We start from the raw sequence: 18637 nt of genomic DNA, 5'->3' as shown, positions 1-18637 counted from the left end.
TGAGAGGCTCTTTAGCCTGTTATGGATCTGCTAAGCCACCTATTCTCTAGTCTTTGCCTGCCCTGACTGAAGATTATCAAAAATAATATCTATAGCTTAAGGAAATTCTTCCTGGTTCAGTAAAGTCTGGTGGGTAACTCTGCTCCCCTTTGTCTTGACCCCAATTACTAAACACTGATAAGGATCGGGAAGTAAGTGGTTGCATTATTTAACAAATTAAAGGTCAAAAGCGTTGCTATTCAGTAAGGTCAAAGGTTACCATCACTGTTATTAAGCAGTTCGAAAGCAGGTTCCCCCATTCCTTGCCATCCCAGGCTGAAACAAGGAGCTGCTCAGCACTAGGCAGACAAGAGGGAAGAGAGGCACCAGGCATCATTCACCTGGCAGCTGGCTAGGTGGCGTTTCTGACACCTGCTTCAGCAAGGGAAGGTCCACAGTCCAGCAGCTCCCATCAGAGGACTGAGTTCTCCTGCCTTTGCACAGAACATGCACATACCTGTGTGCCAAACAGCTTCTGCTTCTCCCAGCTCCACCCTTTAGAGCTAGCATCCTTTGGGGGGAGAAAACAGTCTCAGGCTCCTTTCCACTCATCCCAGGCAAGGCAGCAAAGCTTACAGAACTGGGCATCTTGAAATATGTGTGAGTTGCTGCTGTGTGCACAGTGGCTCCTGGATGCTTGCACACCTTTCACAAAACATTTGAAAACACTTTTAGTGATGTGTGAAGTGAACTCATTTTCCTACATGTCCTTTAGTATACTCATCTTCCTACATGTCCTTTAGTATAACTCATCTCCAAAGAAGGAAAAATATCTATGTCACTTCCATTTCTGCTGGTACAAATTAATAAGGCTGTCCTCAAAAACCCCTTGCAGAACACTTATTGCACTGTCCTGGTTATCCATTGGGCTGACACTGATCACAAGATATAGTGCCATACATCACCTGCTTTTTCATGTGGTGGGGACAAATCTGCAGTTGGTTCTGAGGCAGCAAAAAATGAATAAGGGTTATTCCCCCAGGTGTGTTGAATTTAAAATCTAATTTTCCTTCAAATCATCTAAAAATTTCAGACTGTCTCTGACTTAATAAATATTTCAGCTTTGAATAATTTTCCTGCTTGTAAGTCATTACTGCTAAGGATAGTAAAAGATAGTGAGCAAGAGAGGAAAGTTTGGGGTTTTTCTCAGTAAGGAAGGAATGATAGATGTCTGCTTGTCAGAAGGGGAGGAGACTGTGGATGACAAACAGCTGAACAAACTTCAAAAACTGCAAAGTGAAGCCTTGAGCTATGCTGAGCATAAAAATGTAAGGAACAAGAGCCAAGTGACGGTTTAACAGCAACAGAAGGGATCAGGAGTGTCCCTACCTGATACAGTGCAGACACTTTCCTCTGTCTTGGGGATTGTACTAAACATGGAAAAATGCTGGAAATACCTTGACTGCACACTGTTCAAAGGAAAAGAGTGTGGGTCTTTTGGCTTGTCCAGGATCAATGCCATTTTCTCTATTAGTGGGACCTGAGCTAGCTGTGTGCAGTCATGGGGAGACACAGAGAGGAGGGGGTGAAAATGCAGTGTGTGCTATGAGCTGGAGTCCTCCACTTCTGGAATGCCTGCAATACCACTCTCAGTAACAACTCAGCAAGAAATTTGGCTAGTAGGTCAGGATGGGAGCAGATGTGCTGAGATACAGAGAAAATCTGTAGGATGACTGTCACAAGCCTTCCCTGGAGATTCTCTTTGGCATAATCCTGGGCAGGCAATATGCCCAAAAGAAGTGGTTCTCCTGCCTTACTCAGGAAAAGACAAGCTTGAGAGCCAAAGAGCTTTGTCATTTTGTGACATGAAATTTTCTATGTCTTTAAGGTTTGTTTCATGCTTTTCATCACTCCCCTAATAGCATCTATCATACTGACTGCTCTTGGCACAGGGGGCAGGTAGAGTTTACTGGGGTAAGAAAAACCAATGTGCTGATTACATCATCCTGCCCAGGCATCACTCGCGTTGCTGAGATACTTCTGGCTGACAGCTGAGCACACATGTCTGTCTTGGTTGTTTTTCAGGTACCCAGAGGGGTGAGGTGTAGCACTCTGACTTTGCACATACCATGCTGCCATTCTGACAGCCTGAGCAGGAAGGTGCTGTTGAGGAATCCTGGGAAAGACGGAACAGCACAGAGAGAAATTGCTATGTCAGTGTAGCTCTGACTGTGGTTAGGCTTCAGGAGGATTTAATGCATTGGTATGAGTGTTATCCAGCCCATCATTTTAGTGTCTAGGCACTAGGATTTAATATATTTACAAATAACTAATACAGGGATTTTCAGACATCCTACAAGGATGGGCATTGCATGGAAGATTTCTAAATTGTTTTGGCAATTCCCTGGAAGCAACCTGCTGATGACATTCCCTGGTCTTTATAAGTTAAATTTTTAGGACTGACACTCAGCTCTACAAGCTGCAGTTGCTAAAGCAAAATGGTAGAAGAGCATGCCTTATAATGCAGAGACCTGACTGATTTAGGCTTTTCAGAGCCATGACCAAGACTGCACAGAGTGGAATGAATCAGCAGAGTGGAATGAATCAGCAGCCAGCAGTAACCACAGTTTAGTGGTGGAACAAGGTTTAATCTTGGTGGAACAAGGTTTAATCAACTTGTCCTTGGAAGAGAGCTCAACAAGTCTGAAGCTTTCAGGTGGCTCCAGGCAGAATCTCTCTAAAGTGTTTAAGCAACGAAGACTGAGCTGATGCCTGATGCATGTGGCAGGCTAATGATGGGATGGGTGTTTCTGGCCCAGCACCTGAGAGCCCAGAGCAGAAGCAAGGAAGTGCACACCGGAGAGCTCTGGGATCAGAATGATTCACAGGGCAGATCTCATTAATTAAAGATAAGGTTTCCAGAAAATATTTTTCTTGTAGTAGTCTTGGTCTTTATCCAGGCAGAGCTTTTCCTGTTGGAGGCATCTGCATGTCTCTCTTTGCCAGATAGCCAGAGATCACTGGCCTTTTCTCACTGTCACTTTCTATAGTGATTGCCATTTTCAGCAGGTTTTTTTTTCCCCTCAGAAAATACCTCCCAGTACGAAATTTCTACTCAGTCTAAGGCACCTGCTTATGTCTTTTAACCTTTAAAAATGTACAGGAGTCCGAGACCAACTCAGGTGTGGTGTGCAGCTTCAGATAACTGTCTGTGTCCTCCAAGCATCAAACATCCAGAGTGGTGTTTGCATCTCCATCTTTGGGGCACTGACTCTTGCCAGCAGAGCTCAGCCATCTCCTCAGCAAGCCTTTTGTCTTTGTGTGGATTCACTCTTCCACTGCTGCTGAATTACTTTGTTTCAAAAACCCAGCTGCATTGTGCTGACATTTATATGTGGTTTCTATTCCCAGTAATAGAGATGAGCCAGGTAAATTATATCAAAAATGGGGTGGAAAAGAGGGTTCTTTGCAGAGCATCTGCTGCAGAGGCTGTTCCTCCTCATGCAGTGTGTGGCCCTCACTCAGGCAGCCTTGCAGCTGCACTAACAAAGGAGGGGTTTCCTCATTTTTACTGCAAGACTGAAAAACATGTTCTTTCTAATTCAGGAGAAAATGTTACTCCTCTGAAATTTCCAGCTTTTCTTTCCTGCCTCAACTCAGCTCCAGGCAGAGATTGAGGAAATCTGAGATGACCCAGGAGAGAGAGCAGCAGAGACCTCTGCCTAAACTGTTTGAATAGATAATACCCTTTCCAAATGCTGGCACCTGGGAATCCTTTAATGACTTGGATGGTGCTTTGGGTAGACTGAATATCTCCTTTCAGAAACAGAGCCTTATTATTATTTATTTATTTGCCTTTAATCCTGCAAGCAGTTAGAAAGTAACCCTTTCTTGTGTTACATTCCTACCACTGTGCTGAATATCACGAGCCTGAAGTTTGTTCTCGTTTACTCTGATTTAACTACAAGTGTAAATCTATATTAGGGCAGATACTTTACATGAATTTTTCAAAGGGCAGAATTTGCCTCTATTCATGTAGTAATCTTAAACACACATTTCTCATTCATAAGGGAATTATATGTGAAAAATTCCAAATGTTAAATGGATATGTGCCTCCAACATAGCTATTATTGAAAAGCTAAGTAATGATTTGTAACCGAGAGGATAGGGTTGTCACTAAAAGAAGTTATAGACCACCTGTAAAAAGTATTTTGTCCTCTGCATTGGGAAATTGTTTTAACAACTGAACCTTTATTGACATTTCTTTATTTACAGAGCTCTGGTAGGAGTAATTTTTCCTTCTTGTCTGCATGGAGGCTTCTATTTGGTCTAAAGACAGAATGCAATCTTTGGTGTCATGGGTATGCCTGAAGACTCTTCTTAATAACCTGATCCAGAGTCCTAATCCCCTAAAATTTATTTCTTCCCTCTCTCATTCTTGTCTAGAGTTGTTTGCCATTGTCTGCATCACTCCCAAAATCTGATCTACTCTATAAAATCATCATTTGTAGGCCTGAACCACATTTTTTTCAGACTTCTGCCTTTCTTGGTTTCATTTATTTTCCAGTTCTTTGATCTTTAAACAATTCATAGCAAAACCGAAAAAGTGAACAAGTAAATGCTGCAGCTTTGGAGGTGTTCCTTTACCTGAGCCCAGCTTACAGCTGCAAGGGTGGAGGTCACTCTGGGTTTGCTGGGCACCTTGCAGAATGGATCCTCCTCCCAGTCTGGCCTTTAGTCTGTATGGGATTACAAGTGGTGTCACAGTAATAAGTACCAGCTTGCTTTCCTGAAGTAACTTACATTTGCCTTTGCTTCTTCCAGCCTCCACCTCAGAATTTCCTGCAGCAGAGTGACCTTGTCCAGCAAGGTCTGGAGGTCATTGCAGATCTGAGCCAAGGAAGTTTCCTCATGACAATAAGAGAAACCACATGCCCAGGTCCCCCCTGTGAGTTTATCAATGCAGCAGCACAGCAGCATGCCCATGAAAGATGGTGTGGGTCTCTCACAGCCAGTTATTTGGGCTTCACAGCCAGCCACAGGGCAATTTCCTGCTAAAAACAAATTGTGAGGCGTAGAGGTGCATCTAAACTGTGGGGCCTGGGGCTGTTTTCCAGCTTGGAGGCCCAGATGTGCACTGCAGGCACTGCTCCTTGTTTGCCAGGATGCGGCCGGGTGTGTAATTTTCTGCCCTCTCTTCTCTCTCCTCCCTACCGTGCTTCCAGCTTTCCATTGGAAAGAAAACGGATCGAGGGCAGCAGGGTGGGTGGTGTGGTGGACTCCTGGTTTAGACTGCCTCAGTATTTCACACAGTTCACCTCAGACTAACAACAGCACATTGCAAAGCTTGACCTGGCGCAGTAGAATCGCCGTGGGATGGGCTGTTGCTAGCTTCTGAGCACCTCAGACCTGCAGACTGGGACTGTGGTAGTATTACTAGTATTAGTATTAGTATTTTTTGAACCAAATTTCCTTTCCCAGACAACCACCAGGAGGTGTCCTCAAGCATTCTTTGTTTTCCAGCTACCATTATCAGTAGGGATGAGCTAAGGTATAATAGTTTTGGGAGAGGGCTGTCAGGGTCAATGATGACCAATCTGCCTAGGTCTAGGACTTCAGTGGGTCTCTGTGTGCAAATGCTTAATCAATTTTAAAATACAAAACCACCTGAAGTTTCCTTTTCATTTGACCACAGCTTTATTTTCGCCCCTGCTAACCCAGAATCACATCCTTTCAGCTTGAGATCATTTGTGTTAGAAATTATGGGCCACAGCTGTATGGAGGTGGCTGAGGGAAGGCAAATGCTGCAGCCGTTTTCTAAACATCATCTACTTGATGTAAAGAGAAATAGGAACTCAGATATGCTGTTAGACAGGTGCATCAGGAATAGGTTAAAATACAGGTTTAACAGCAGCCAGAGGCTATTGGTGGAAGCCTAGGTGTAGCAGAAGTCAGTGTCAAAGCTTTCATTGATTTTGCTGGGTCAGGATCTCACCTGGAGAGGGCAAATGCGGAGTCAATGGAAGTGCAGTTGCAGAAAGAGCAGTAAAGCAGCTGCGGTCAATGTTTCATATGGAGAAACAAAATTACAAACCTACAGAATGAACTTGATGAGAAAGTTAAAAGTGATTTTGAGGTGTCTACTTGCTCTGAAGAGAAGCTGTGAAATAACACCATGAGAGATGATTAGAGCATGGCCTGGGCTCTGGCCACTGGGAAATCCTCTCTCCCAAAGAAAACTCGCAGCTGTCTCACATTACTGACTAGAGCAGACTCCTAAGGGGAGAGATTCCTCACAAATTACTTGTGAGAGCACAACAGCATGGTTCAAACTCCCAGAGGACTGCTGGTTACAATTGTACAACAATACTAAAGTCCATTGAACTGATTGCTTAAGCCAGAAGTAACCTTGGCTGATGATGAGCTCCCTTGTATCTTGTAGAAATCCTACCTGGCAAATATTCACAGGCTTTGCACCCACCAGAGCACCACCAGAGCAGCCCTCTGCTCCCTCAGCAGTAGGAAGATCAAGCAGGAAGTGGTTTGGGAGAAGGCAGAATGAAAGAAATCTCTTTTTGTTTAGTTTAAACAATACCTCCTTGGGTACTCTGAACAATTGTGAATAACAAGTAACATTACTATTTCTCTTCCCCTCCACTGTTTTTAAGCAGAAAATTTAATGCTAAAACAACCTGATGGTAGCAAGGGAAGATTTTGGTTTTTTGTTTAGTAAGTGCTTTTTAAAGTTCCTTTTAAAATAATATTTTATAAGGATTTTTTCTTTGCAAGGTTATGGCTAGAAAAGATCTGGAGCGGATGCAAAATTCTCTCTCAGGTACTGTGTTCAGAAACAGATGTGAATTGTGTTCTATGGGTAACTCGTTGACATCTTTTATTGTTACAGTTGTTGGATCAAAAAATAGTGGAGGTAGTGGAGACAGCAGGCCTTTTGAGCAGCCTAGGAGCAGGCAAACAGCAAACGGGAATTTCACTGAACTGATTTTGTACAGCAAAAGCTTGGTACACAGTGCCCTCTTTGTTCCACAGAGAAGAGTGCAGCACTCTGAACCTTGTTGCAAGAAATAAGCAAAATTCTGGCTAAGAACTCTGTTGAAGGGGTGCCAGCTGTTCAACTTGGCCTCCTCCTTAATCTTTGTGTGTTTGGAAATGCTGTGCAAGTCAGGGCTCCTCCAGGCCAAAGCGGAGACTGCAACAAATATCTGAGCTTAGACATTTGTGTCCCTGTAGGGACATCTGACAGACATGGGCACACAAGCCTTTGCTGCAGAAGAGGGACTTTGACCCTCTGTGGGAGAACCAGAACTGTGTTCGCTTCAAATGCTCTGCTTGTTCAAAGGCTCTTGGAGTTTGGAGCATTTGAGGGACCCAAATGCAAGGGTCCGGTGAGATCCTCACTTGCTACATTCTCTGCCTCTGCTGGAGTTCAGCCAGGCTTGTCACAAGCTGGAAATGCCTCTCCTCTCCTAATTTGGGTAGCAATGAGAAGATGGGTCTTTTCAGGGAGCCCTCCTCACTGAAAGAAACACAGAGTACAGACATACCAGAAGCTGAGAGTTTCCACACTCCAGGAAAACACAAAGTTTCTGAGTAAGAAACAAATCTGCATGGAAAGGATCTGAGTGTAGCCTGTTTGCCAGCGGTGTGGAAATGCGGGTGGTGGACAGACTGCCCTCGGCATCCGTGGATGCGGCAGCTGCTGTGCCTGGCGCACACACAGGTGCTGCTGGGGCCTCAGCTGCTCACAGTTCCAGGAACTGGAGGAAGAGGCAGCCAGAAGGAGCAAAGAAAACACAGATTGAATAATCAGGAAAAGAAGATAAACTGTGCTGAGTGGCAGCTGGTCTTTAGAAAACAGGCTGTGTAAATACCCCAAGGGCCTTGTGCATCATCCCTGGGAAGCTAGTCCCCAGAGGGGGACTCAGCTGGATCACCACACCACACCACTCCACACTGGAGGTATGTTTACTTCTGCACAGTCTTCAGTGTTTCCTGTGAGAACATTCCCCTGCTCATAATCAGTATCTGCTGACCTTTCAACAAGCAGTGTTTCCCTTCTCTGTCTATACACATCTGTCTGTGCCAGAGAAAGCCTCCAAAGAAATTATTTACTGCTCATCTTCTTCTGAAGACAAAGGTGCAGTCCAGGCCCACTTTTTACAGCATTGAGGGGAGAGACCAGGGACCAAATAACAGGATTGTGCATTTTGTCTTCAATGCATAGGTGGCATAGAGTAGTTTATCTACCTGTGTATAATGGAAGGAGTTTGTAGGGAAAAGTTGCCTGGAATAATTTTCTGCATTGTTTGTACTGACAGCTCTACGGATACTTTTGGAGTGGTAGGGATGGGTGGCTTTTACAAGAATGCAGCTTGCCAGCAGTGTTTCAGTGCTGGCTGTTAGTGTTGCCTCTGGCTGTGATTGTGCAAACCATCCTTCAATGAATATTTGATAAAAGGTATCACCACTCTGTGCTTCTATTAGGTTCCATAGGTCCATTTTGTGTCTGTTATTTCTCTTTCTATTAATGTTCATCCTTTGCTGTGTTTCTCTCTTCTCTCTCTGTCCTTCCCATAGTTCTCCAGAAATGTGCTTTGTAATGTTTGTTCCCTGCAATTCATTTGTACCGGCGGGCTTGCCAGGCCTGGAGGCACAGAGAAGTTTTGGCATTGGCTTTGATGTGAACTTCAGTGATCTTGGCGAAAGAGCTGACCCCAGCCTGGGGCTGTGGGTTTCCTTATAGGGCTCTGCAGAGGGCCCCATAGAGCACAGGTGACCAAAGGAGAGGGACAGCTGAAATGATTTGCTATCAAACAGTTTCTTTGTCTAAGCTGAGGTTTGGAGCAGAAGAGCAGTGCTGACAAAGCAACACTTAGGTGCCCTCTGGTCCTTCTGGGGGCTGTCCCTGTTGTGGCAGTGAAACATTCAGTCCTGCACCATCCAAACCCTTGGTCTCCCTTCCACTGTCCTAAGTCTGTGGTTTCCACCCACCTCTTCCATGCTTTTGGTTCTTGCTGTCACCCAACACCTGGCTCAGCAAAGGAGCTATCTGGCAGAAAACTTTCTGTGACTTAATTATTCTAGGTAATTATAAGCGAGAAACTCTGCCACACCAATGGCCTACCAAGCATATGGCAGTGCTATAGATGCACTGTGCTTGATGCCTCACATAGACAGCATCACTCCTCTAAGAAACTGTCAGCTTGATTTAGAAGTGAAAAATGGGAGGAAGAAGAGAAGAGATGTGCTCCATGGCAGAGACCTGCCCTCTCCCTAGAGCACTACCTGGAGTGTTTTATTTCATGCAGGGGAAAGGAGCTGGGCATTAGCTGTTGCCTTTACTCTGCAGGCAAGCAGCAGGTAGTAGGAACACACCAGGGAGTGAAGAAGTAGTGTAAAGAATTAACTTGCACATTCACAAAAGCTGAAAGGAATTAAACGCATGGTGACTCCTGGAATTTACTTGTGCACTTACTGTTCCACTCCTCAGTGCTCTATCTAAGATCCATACAGCGTCAGCTAAGGATCTGCGTCATCCATTTGTTTATTGGCTGTTCACGGTGCCCACAGACTCCAAATGAGGACAGACAATTATTTGTATTTACTGCTGTACTAGGGAACTTGTGCTGTGTATCAGAATCTAATTGTTCTAGGAATACAAACAAACAGAAAACACAGAAGCACAGGGGAAAAAAAACAACAAAATTTCTTTCAGTCTAAGAAGATTTTAAAAAAATACCTGGAGAGAAGAAAGCATTATCACTTCCTTTTTATGTATGGGAACTGGAGCATTAAGAGATCAAATAACTTGCTCAAAGTTATAGAGAGGGTGGGTCAGGAAATGAACCCAATCCATCACTAGCCTTTGCTTGCAATCCCATCTCTTCTTTAAATAAGGGCTCTGCTCCACCTGTGCAGGGAATGCGGTCATATAGCTTCTAAGCAATAGTCTGAATGGGAGCATAAAACTCCTGGTTTAGGAAGTAGATTAAACTGTAGTTTTTGTAAGGGGTAAGAACTAATTCTGCTAATAATTGACTACTCAATTCCATAGATCCATGAGAAGGACCCACATTATACTCACTTGCACCTGTGACTTGTCTAAATCTGACAACTTACAGAACGTGCAATCACCTAAATACCAATGGCAGTGTTTTAGGACAGAAAAGCAGGGGAACTAAAGACTTGGAACAAAAATCTGTTTTGAGCTACCTATTTTTTAATGAAGACTCTCTTGAATATCCTCATGAAGAAAAGCCTGTCTGGAAGTTGCTGAGGGATGGAAAAGACAGCTTGTTTTTCCAGAAGCTGAAGTGGTTGCAGCCACTTGTTGTGTTGCAGGTGGGCAGTGGGCATGCAGCTGGTGGCTCCTGTGAGTCCATCAGTTTGCCACTGTCATCACAGCTGCTGGAGATCCATTCCTGTATCCTGCCCTCTGTAAACAGCAGCTCATAACCAAAAAGCATCAGGCGTCTCTGCTCCAGCATCAGCTCAGGGAGCCTGAGAGCTGCTTGCTGAAAGCTGCTTTCTGTTTGCTTGCAGACATGTCAATATTTACTGAGTGAGGCTCCACTTTTGCCCAGCTGGAGCATGACAGCTTTGCCACTCTTGCACTCAGTGGCCCTATCTTCTAGCATTAACATCAGGAGGTGATGAGTGACCAGGCTGGCCTGATAAATGGGAAGAGATCTGCAAACAGGGAAGAGCAAACACTTCCTGGGAGGCTCAGGACACCTGCTGAGAAAGATGTTCTTTTTTGCAAGGATCAGGTAGCTTCTGATGCTGCATCAGGAGAGACACAGGAAAGGTGCTGTTGGAGAGCTGGGTGCTGGGGGAGGCCCAGCTGTGAGCAGGGGTGCATAGTGAGCTGTTGAGGTACTTTCATGGGGAAGGCACAGTGCCACCTCAGAGCTGTGTCACTGGGCTTTCAGCAGAGTCCTTTGAGGGCAGTACTGGAGGGAAAATGACAGTCCAAGAGGTGCACCAGCAATATTGACCCCCTCTCCTCTTTCTGATGGGAACAGGGAAGGCAGGATACAGAACACCTGTGGGGAAGATGCTGTCAGGGGCTGAGCTCTGCTGCACAGTCACAGCTGCAGTTCCTCAGTTATCAGATGTGTTTGAGTGAGCCATTATATGCAAATAAAAATCAAGAGGCCAGTTTCTGACGTTTAGTGCTCGAGCTTAATTCTCTGGGATTTCACAGCTATTTGCAGATACTTTAGTGGGTAGACACATTACAACTAATGGTTTGAATTTGGCTGGAGCTTAGGGGCATTGTCTGCTCTGCATTAGGTGGACAATAGCTCCCAGTGGTGGGGACTGGCAGAAGGGAGGGATTAGTAAACAGTGGAAAAGGCTTAGACACACTGAGGGAGAATATTCTGAAAATTATAAACTGTTCAGTTTGGGAGTCTTCTAGGTTAGGGTTTTTTTATCCTTATCCATTAGGACCATAGGGAAAGAAATTTAAATGACTGAAAACTGGGCCTTTTTGTACAGTTTAAGAGACAGGATGGCACAATAGGTTCTCCAGATTTGGCTGAGACACCTTCAAAAGTCCCTCAGAGATGTTGGCGTTGCTGGCAGCATTTCCCTGAGGATTTAGAAAACGTGAGGGTCAGCAAGGAGAATATGAGGATAGGGAGTCAAGACATTATATAGAATCATAGAATTATTTATGTTGGAAAAGTCCTCTAAGATCACTGAGACCAACTGTTAACTCCAGCACTGCCAAGTTGAACACTTGGCAATGGAAACAGCAGAGTGTAGAATAAGGGAGGCAGCAGTAGATCAAGGATTGAAAGAAAAGCTATGAACAATGAAAGGAAGACAGAAGAAAATGATACAAAAGTGGGGAATAATAGTTCATGGATTAAGTGAGAAATAGAAGTTTTGGCAGCAGAGCTGTGTATACAGCCCAGCAGTGTCAGTAGCATGTTCTGGCTTTTCTAATGCCACGCTTTGCATCATGCCTGGTTTAACGTGGTGTGGGATTAGTGACCCAGAGGTTCAGATTTCCTTTGCCATTATGGATTTGACATTTCCCCTCAGTGGGGCACAGCATCCCACAGTGGTGGTTGGGGATCATTTAAATGAATTTTCATGAAAAGGATATGCAACCAGCTGCCACTCCAGAAAAGGGTACCGGCAGGGCTACACTCAGCACTGTCATTCGAGGAGCAGTGCAAGGCTGCAAGGGTCCCAGCCCTGCTACCCTGATCTAGCAGAGCCTGGGGCAGCCAGCAGCTGCACTGGGCTGCCTCCCAGGAGCAGGGTGGACAAGATCAGCCAACATCTGTTCCGCTTTAATCTCATGTTCCTTTATGGTTTGGTGTTGTTCTTCTGTGCATAATAATAATCTCCAGCCACTGTCCTGGATAGTGGCTCCTCAGCAGGCAGTGCTGCTGGAACTCAGAGGCTGGCATGTGTTAGGAGGTGGTGCAGGCTGCAGACTCCGGCGTGTTTCTGATGGCCCAGGTCCTCCTGCCCCCTGGACTTGGCAGGATTCCCAGGGCTCACCAGACCCCATCAGGAAGAGGCTGAACCATGAAAGTTGGTTCCCCTTCATGTCACTGCTTCCAGTTGTTTTGATTACAAGGGGTGCAAGTCAGGACAGTGTCCAGGGCTTCCTTTCCTCCACATCCTGTTATGCAGTGTCTGCAAGGAGAGCATCTGCAAGGCCCACTAGCCTGGAGCTACCAGTGCTTTTCACCTCATGCAGATGCCACTGAACACACTCAGTTGCTTTAGGAGGAATGGGAAAGGGAATAATGTGCTAACAGTACATTTTCATCTTCCACAAACGCCTTGTGCTTTCTCAGCTTCCACCATTGCTTCAGCAAGTTTTCTGGGACCCAAGTAAGGGAGCTAAATATGGTTTTTTGGTGAGAAGAGTGCTCACAGATACTCGGTGGCATATTTCTCCATTTAACCCCTTCCTGAAGGAACTCGCAAAGCAGCATCCAGGGCAGCAGCCTGGAGGGTGACGGCTCCTTGTGGAACAAAGGGTTTAGACAGGTTTTAGGAGGGGATGCTCTTTTCCCTCCAAGCAATATGTGAAATTCCAGATAATTTCCTTCTGCCTTGGTGTCTGGTGGTTTGCCTGCAACTCCTCCAATCTGGGAAGCACATAAGGATAATTTAAATCACCGTTCCACCTCTGAGCCTTTTGAAACATGAGGGATCCTTACAAATGTTTGTCATCCAGGAAGTCACCAGCAAGGGGAACATACACAGCACTGAATTTAGCTGAAGTAGAGAGGCACCAGCTTCTGCATGACTGCACAGTGCAGTCAGGAGTAGTAGTGATGGCAGTATCACACATGGAAGAGCAGCTCAGATGGTAAAGGGATGTCAGGAATACACAGTGGGACAGATATTGGAGGGTAGTGAACCCAGAGCAGCTCCAAAGGATTGTGAAATGACCCTTCTCCATGTCCAGCTCTAAGAAAAAGCTGGCTGGATCTACAGTCCCAAAACTCAGAGCAAGGGAGGATGAATGAGGCCCTATGCAGAGGGAGCTGCTGGCTTCCAAATTTTCCAAACCAATATCACTCAGCCCAGCATGTCTGCTTGGGTGGATGTGTTCTCCTCTTGAAGTCAGAAGGGGAAAGGGAGCAAGAAACGACCTGGAAAGCTGTGCTGCTTGCCCTGCTGTGCTGGTTTTGGCAGGGATAGAGTTAATTTTCTTCATAGTAACTAGTATTGGGCTATGTTTTGGATTTGTGGTGGAGATGGTGTTGATAACACTGGGATGTTTTCTTTATTGCTGAGGGCTTGCACAGCATCAAGGTCCTTCCTGATCCTCAACCCCCTGCCACCAGCAAGGGGGCTGGGGGTGCACACGAAGTTGGATGGGGACACAGCCAGGACTGCTGACCCCAGCTGACCAAAGGGACATTCCACACCATACAGCATCGTGCTCAGTATATAAAGCTGGGGGAAGAAGGAGGAGTTGGGAACATTTGGAGTTGCTGTGTTTTACCTTCCCAAGGCACCATTATGCACGATGGAGCCCCGCTTTCCTGGGGATGGCTGAGCACCTGCCTGCCCAGGGGAAGCAGTGAATGAATTCCTTGTTTTGCTTTGTTTGTGGGTGTGGCTTTTTCTTTTCCTATTAAACTGCCTCTGTCTCAACCCACAAGGGTTTCTCACCCATGTGAAGTTGAACCACGACACCTGCTCACACGTCCAAGACAAGGAGCCAGTGGTGGCTGTGACCTGTTGATGATGCACCAGTGGATATTTGGGCACCTTTTCCTGTCCCCATCTCTGTGCTGGGGGAGGATGCTGGACTTCCTCACACCTCCTCCCTCGGGGTTTGCACAGCAGGGAGGTTGTGATGGCTGGGAAGCACATATAGCTATGGAAGCTATTGCTGTTCCATTGGTGGCTGTTCAAGGGCTCAACCCTTTGGTTTTTACTTTCATGCTCATGACAGCTTCATTTTCCAGAAGCCAGTGAAAACAGGATATGATGACATCAAATGAACCTCTCTGATTGCTCCTCCCAGGAAAACAGCCCATGGGCAAGGACCCTACAAAGCCAGAAGGAACTGCCAGGAAAAACAAAACCATCTCTTAGCAGTGTCTTCCCCTCCAGCTACGGAAACCTCTGCCATTCTTCCATAACAGAACAGCTTGTATCCCCTACTCCATGTCCCTGCACAGACCAGGTGCTTGGATGCCAGACATCCTTTGTATGTTGCTATGTAAGAGTAGGAGAAACAAACACAGAGCAATAAGCACTTCAGTATTGGTTGCTCCTCCCTGCTTCTCTTTCTCCCCTGAGAGATAGCCAGTTTGGGAACCTGCAAAGGATGCTGATAAAGAACAGATGGGGCTTTAACTTACCAGAAAGGCCATGGGTTAGTAGTCTCTATTGGAAAATCACTATGCCTTTTTTTTTCCTAACAATTGCTTCTAACTTTGCAGGTCAGGGACATGTCATATGGACTTACTTGCTCTGGGTCCTGGCTCCTGTGCCATGGAGGCATGAAAGCCTTTTGGGCACAGAGCTGCCCACACCAGTTATCCAGAGGACATAAAGAAAAATTTGTCCTCTTTCCTGGGAATCAGTGGTTCTTAGAACAAGTGAACCCTCACTTGATTTGCTTTTGCTTAAACAGAAGGCTTGAATCTGTATTAGAGTCAAAACAAAAGCTGTTTGTTCTTTGATTATTAATCTTTAACAGAAACCTGTAAACAGTGGACTGTGGGGGTAATGCTGTACCAGAGATGGTGCATTAGTGCCTCCAGGGTCTGAGATACAGGCTGATGTATTTGAGTGTTGACTTCTCAATCTCAGGGAAAAAAATATTGCTTCAGACTGTAGGAAAGGTGTCTGGTTAGCTGTGTGTGTAAATAGTCTCTCTTGGAGAAGAAAATAGATTTTCCCTCTTTTTTTCTTTTTTTAAAGTCCTGTGATCATTGATATAGTTCAGGCCCATAATGGTACTGTTAAAAGAATTAGGATTTCCTTTCTTAAATATGGGATCTAAGAAGGGAAGGAGGCATTGCTGTCTTTTATTACTTTCTGTTTGGAGGCAATTTAGTGACTTAAGCTTGCTTTGCTTCCCAGATTTTCAGGCTCTGTCACACACAGGGCATGCCTACCCCAGCATCAATGTTTAATTGCAGCATAGCAACTGCACATAAACTCGAACAGGGATGAAGTAACAGCAAGACAGACACCCAGGGAGGCCTGTCAAGTCCAGCCAGGGGCTTGAGCAAGCTTGTTAGACCACACTGCTGCAGCTTGACTGCTGTTGACATCCTGACTACTTGGAGCTGGATGAGTCTGCCAGTGCACCATTCTCTTCTCCAACTGCATTTTAAAAAGGAGCATCTTGTGGATCCCTCCACAAAGTCCTGGTATAATGTGCCATTCTGCACACTGGACAGGTTTTCCAGGGCTCTCCAGTGGCCTCAGGTCAAATCAATGAAGGGAATTTGGCTACCCTCCTCACCAGAAAAATAATTCTCCAGAATCAGAGCAAATGATGATGTGTCCCATGGTCTGCCTCCAACCAAGGGCTCAAACACCTGCATTGGAAAGTGGAAAAGTAGCCCTCCTGTGAAATCAGTGTTGCTCTAGAAGCAACCCCCTGCAACATGTCACAGGCTGGCTTTACCCACCAGTCACCTCCTGACAGTCAAGTATACTGTGGCCAAGTATGCTCTCTTCTTGACCAAGAATTTCAGTTCCTGGCCCATACTATGCTTACTCTAAGAGAGCCTTGATCTTTCATTAGAGAAGTAAAATATAAATACTTCCCATTCACAACCTCATATCTCACATGAAGGCAAAGTACAAGGGAAAGAACACACAGATTTCCCGTGCTTTATTTCCACCAATTACTTAGTCCTCTCTTCCTTTATTATGCTGAATAATTTCTCATCACTCTTCAAATACTTGGAGGCCAGAATTCTGCTCCTAATCAAACTAGACTTAGGGAAACTAGTTTTTTTCTTTTGGAATGATTTTTTGCATAGTATCTCCAGCCTCCTAATCATCTTTGTTGCTGTTCTTTGATCTGCTTGTCATTTGTCATGATTTTTCTGGTAAATGGGATTCCTTGAAACAAGAGCAGTATTCCAAGGAGTGCAATATTCCAGACACAGGAGCCTTGCATGTCCCATTGTGTGTGTGATGTTGCCCTCAGGTGGTTACTCTAGAGAGAAAATGCAGCCTAAAAAAAAGCCTTTGATATTTCAGGGCAGATTAGTAACAGCACAGGGTCTGTGGAAGGGGTAACTCTGTGCTCTGAAGGGGTGCCTTTGCAATAGAAACCAGGACTGCACTGGCTTTTTCTGGTCCTCATCCAGTCTTCTGCATTTCAAGTGTATTTCCTGATGTGGGTGTTGCTGTGCTTAAAGAGCATCGGGAAGTAGCTCAGCTTTGGTGAACTACACAAAGCTGAAAGGGAATTCTAGGACAAGAGGCACAAGAACTGAGAGACTTTCACCATCAACAGCTTTAATAATACTAATTTATCACTACAGCTACTTGTCTTGGTCACACTTTTCAGTAATTCTTTTTGGCTCAAAACCCTATGCATCATAAAATCTGATTTCCTGTCTTTATTACACCAGGTGTTGTGTAATTCCTAGCTTATAATTCACATAAAGTCATGGAAGGTGCCAGAAGGTGACAGGAGAATTTGCTAAAGGCCTAATTAGGAATTATTCATGTTGTCTCTTCCCTGACTCAGTTCTTCACAAAGCTAAACCATAATTCTCACTCATTCCCTTCTCCCATCACAGCCTCCACTGCCTCATTGATTATGGTGTTGCTTTTTCCCCCAGTCTTTTCTATTCCTCTCTGCCCCTTTGTCAGGGAAGTGATCATGCCTATCACTGATTTCAGTGTAGAGACACACTGCTGATTTGTTTGGAGAGTCTCATGGCAGTGTATACATTCCTGACCCCTTTAATAGATGGCAATCTGTTCTGCTTTTTATTTTGCTCTGCACTGAGCATCCTCTCTCCACACTGCACTGTTCTCCACAGAGGTGCCCAGAGCTTTTCCCACACATCACCTCTAATCCCATTTTTTAAAATTTAAATATTAGGTATCTGAAATACAATTTTCCAGCTTCCCTTAACTTATACTGGCACACAGATAGCTCCATCTGCCATCACTTTGTCCCACTTATCAAACTTTAGGTTCATTCCCACTGAATCCAAATGCCAAAACCCTCACTTGGTTTAAAAGGAGTGGCATTTACTAGGGCCTATGGAAGGTTTTACCAATCATTTGTATCTTTCATAAATTGGGTCACCTCACTGAACACTTCATCCTTTGGATATGGCACAAAAGTAAGCTCTGATCTCCCTAAGGGCACTGAAGATTCTGACATTGAAGCCAAAGGAACTGGATCACTCTTGGCTACTGTGTCTCAGCCTTGATCAGGGGAGTTGCCTTGCAAATCCCATCCATTCCTAAGTGCTAAGAAATGGATGCTTTCTTCTGTACTTTCTTCCCCAACCTCACTTTAGTTCCTTGCTTCCCACAGAACCAATGCTTGTACAGTCACCTGGTGTGTCTCGAGGTGTGTCCTCCCAGTAGTGTCTTGATCTGTTTGCCAATTTCTACAACTTCAGCAAGCAGAGATTTCAAAAATAGTTCTGAAAGATGTTTCTACATGTTCATGAAAACTGATGGTTTTGGGAGGTGCAGAGGAAATTTTATATGCACACCTAGAGAGAACAAAGAACAACTCTTAGAACAACTCTGTTATAAAGTTTTTGTGTTTGTACTTGCAAAAGACAAAGTCTTTGTGTTTGCAAATAGTAGCTGCATTTTGCAAATACATGTAGAAAATGAGGCTTCATTAGTTCTGTTCCTTGTGGAACTGATTATTAATCTTTGGCAAGGATTCGTCCTGCAAGCTGTTGTTGCCAAGTTTTCTTAAGAACCACTTGCAAAGGGCTTTATCCTTGTACCTTTTTGGAAGGGCCAGTCAGTTATTTATGCTGGGATTTGACTTAGCTAAGTCTTTGCAAGAATGCTGAAAGGTGAAGGGAAAAATAATGCTAATGACTTGTTGGTAGTGTCTTGTTTATGGTATTCAGCAATACAGTAAAAAGATACATTAAAAAGCACAGACAGATACATTAAAAACAATCCCTACTTA

Source organism: Serinus canaria, chromosome 3 (assembly GCF_022539315.1).
Source record: "Serinus canaria isolate serCan28SL12 chromosome 3, serCan2020, whole genome shotgun sequence".
Lineage (NCBI taxonomy): Eukaryota > Metazoa > Chordata > Aves > Passeriformes > Fringillidae > Serinus > Serinus canaria.
The sequence above is the reverse complement of the archived record's forward strand: the minus strand, read 5'-3'. Positions refer to the sequence as shown.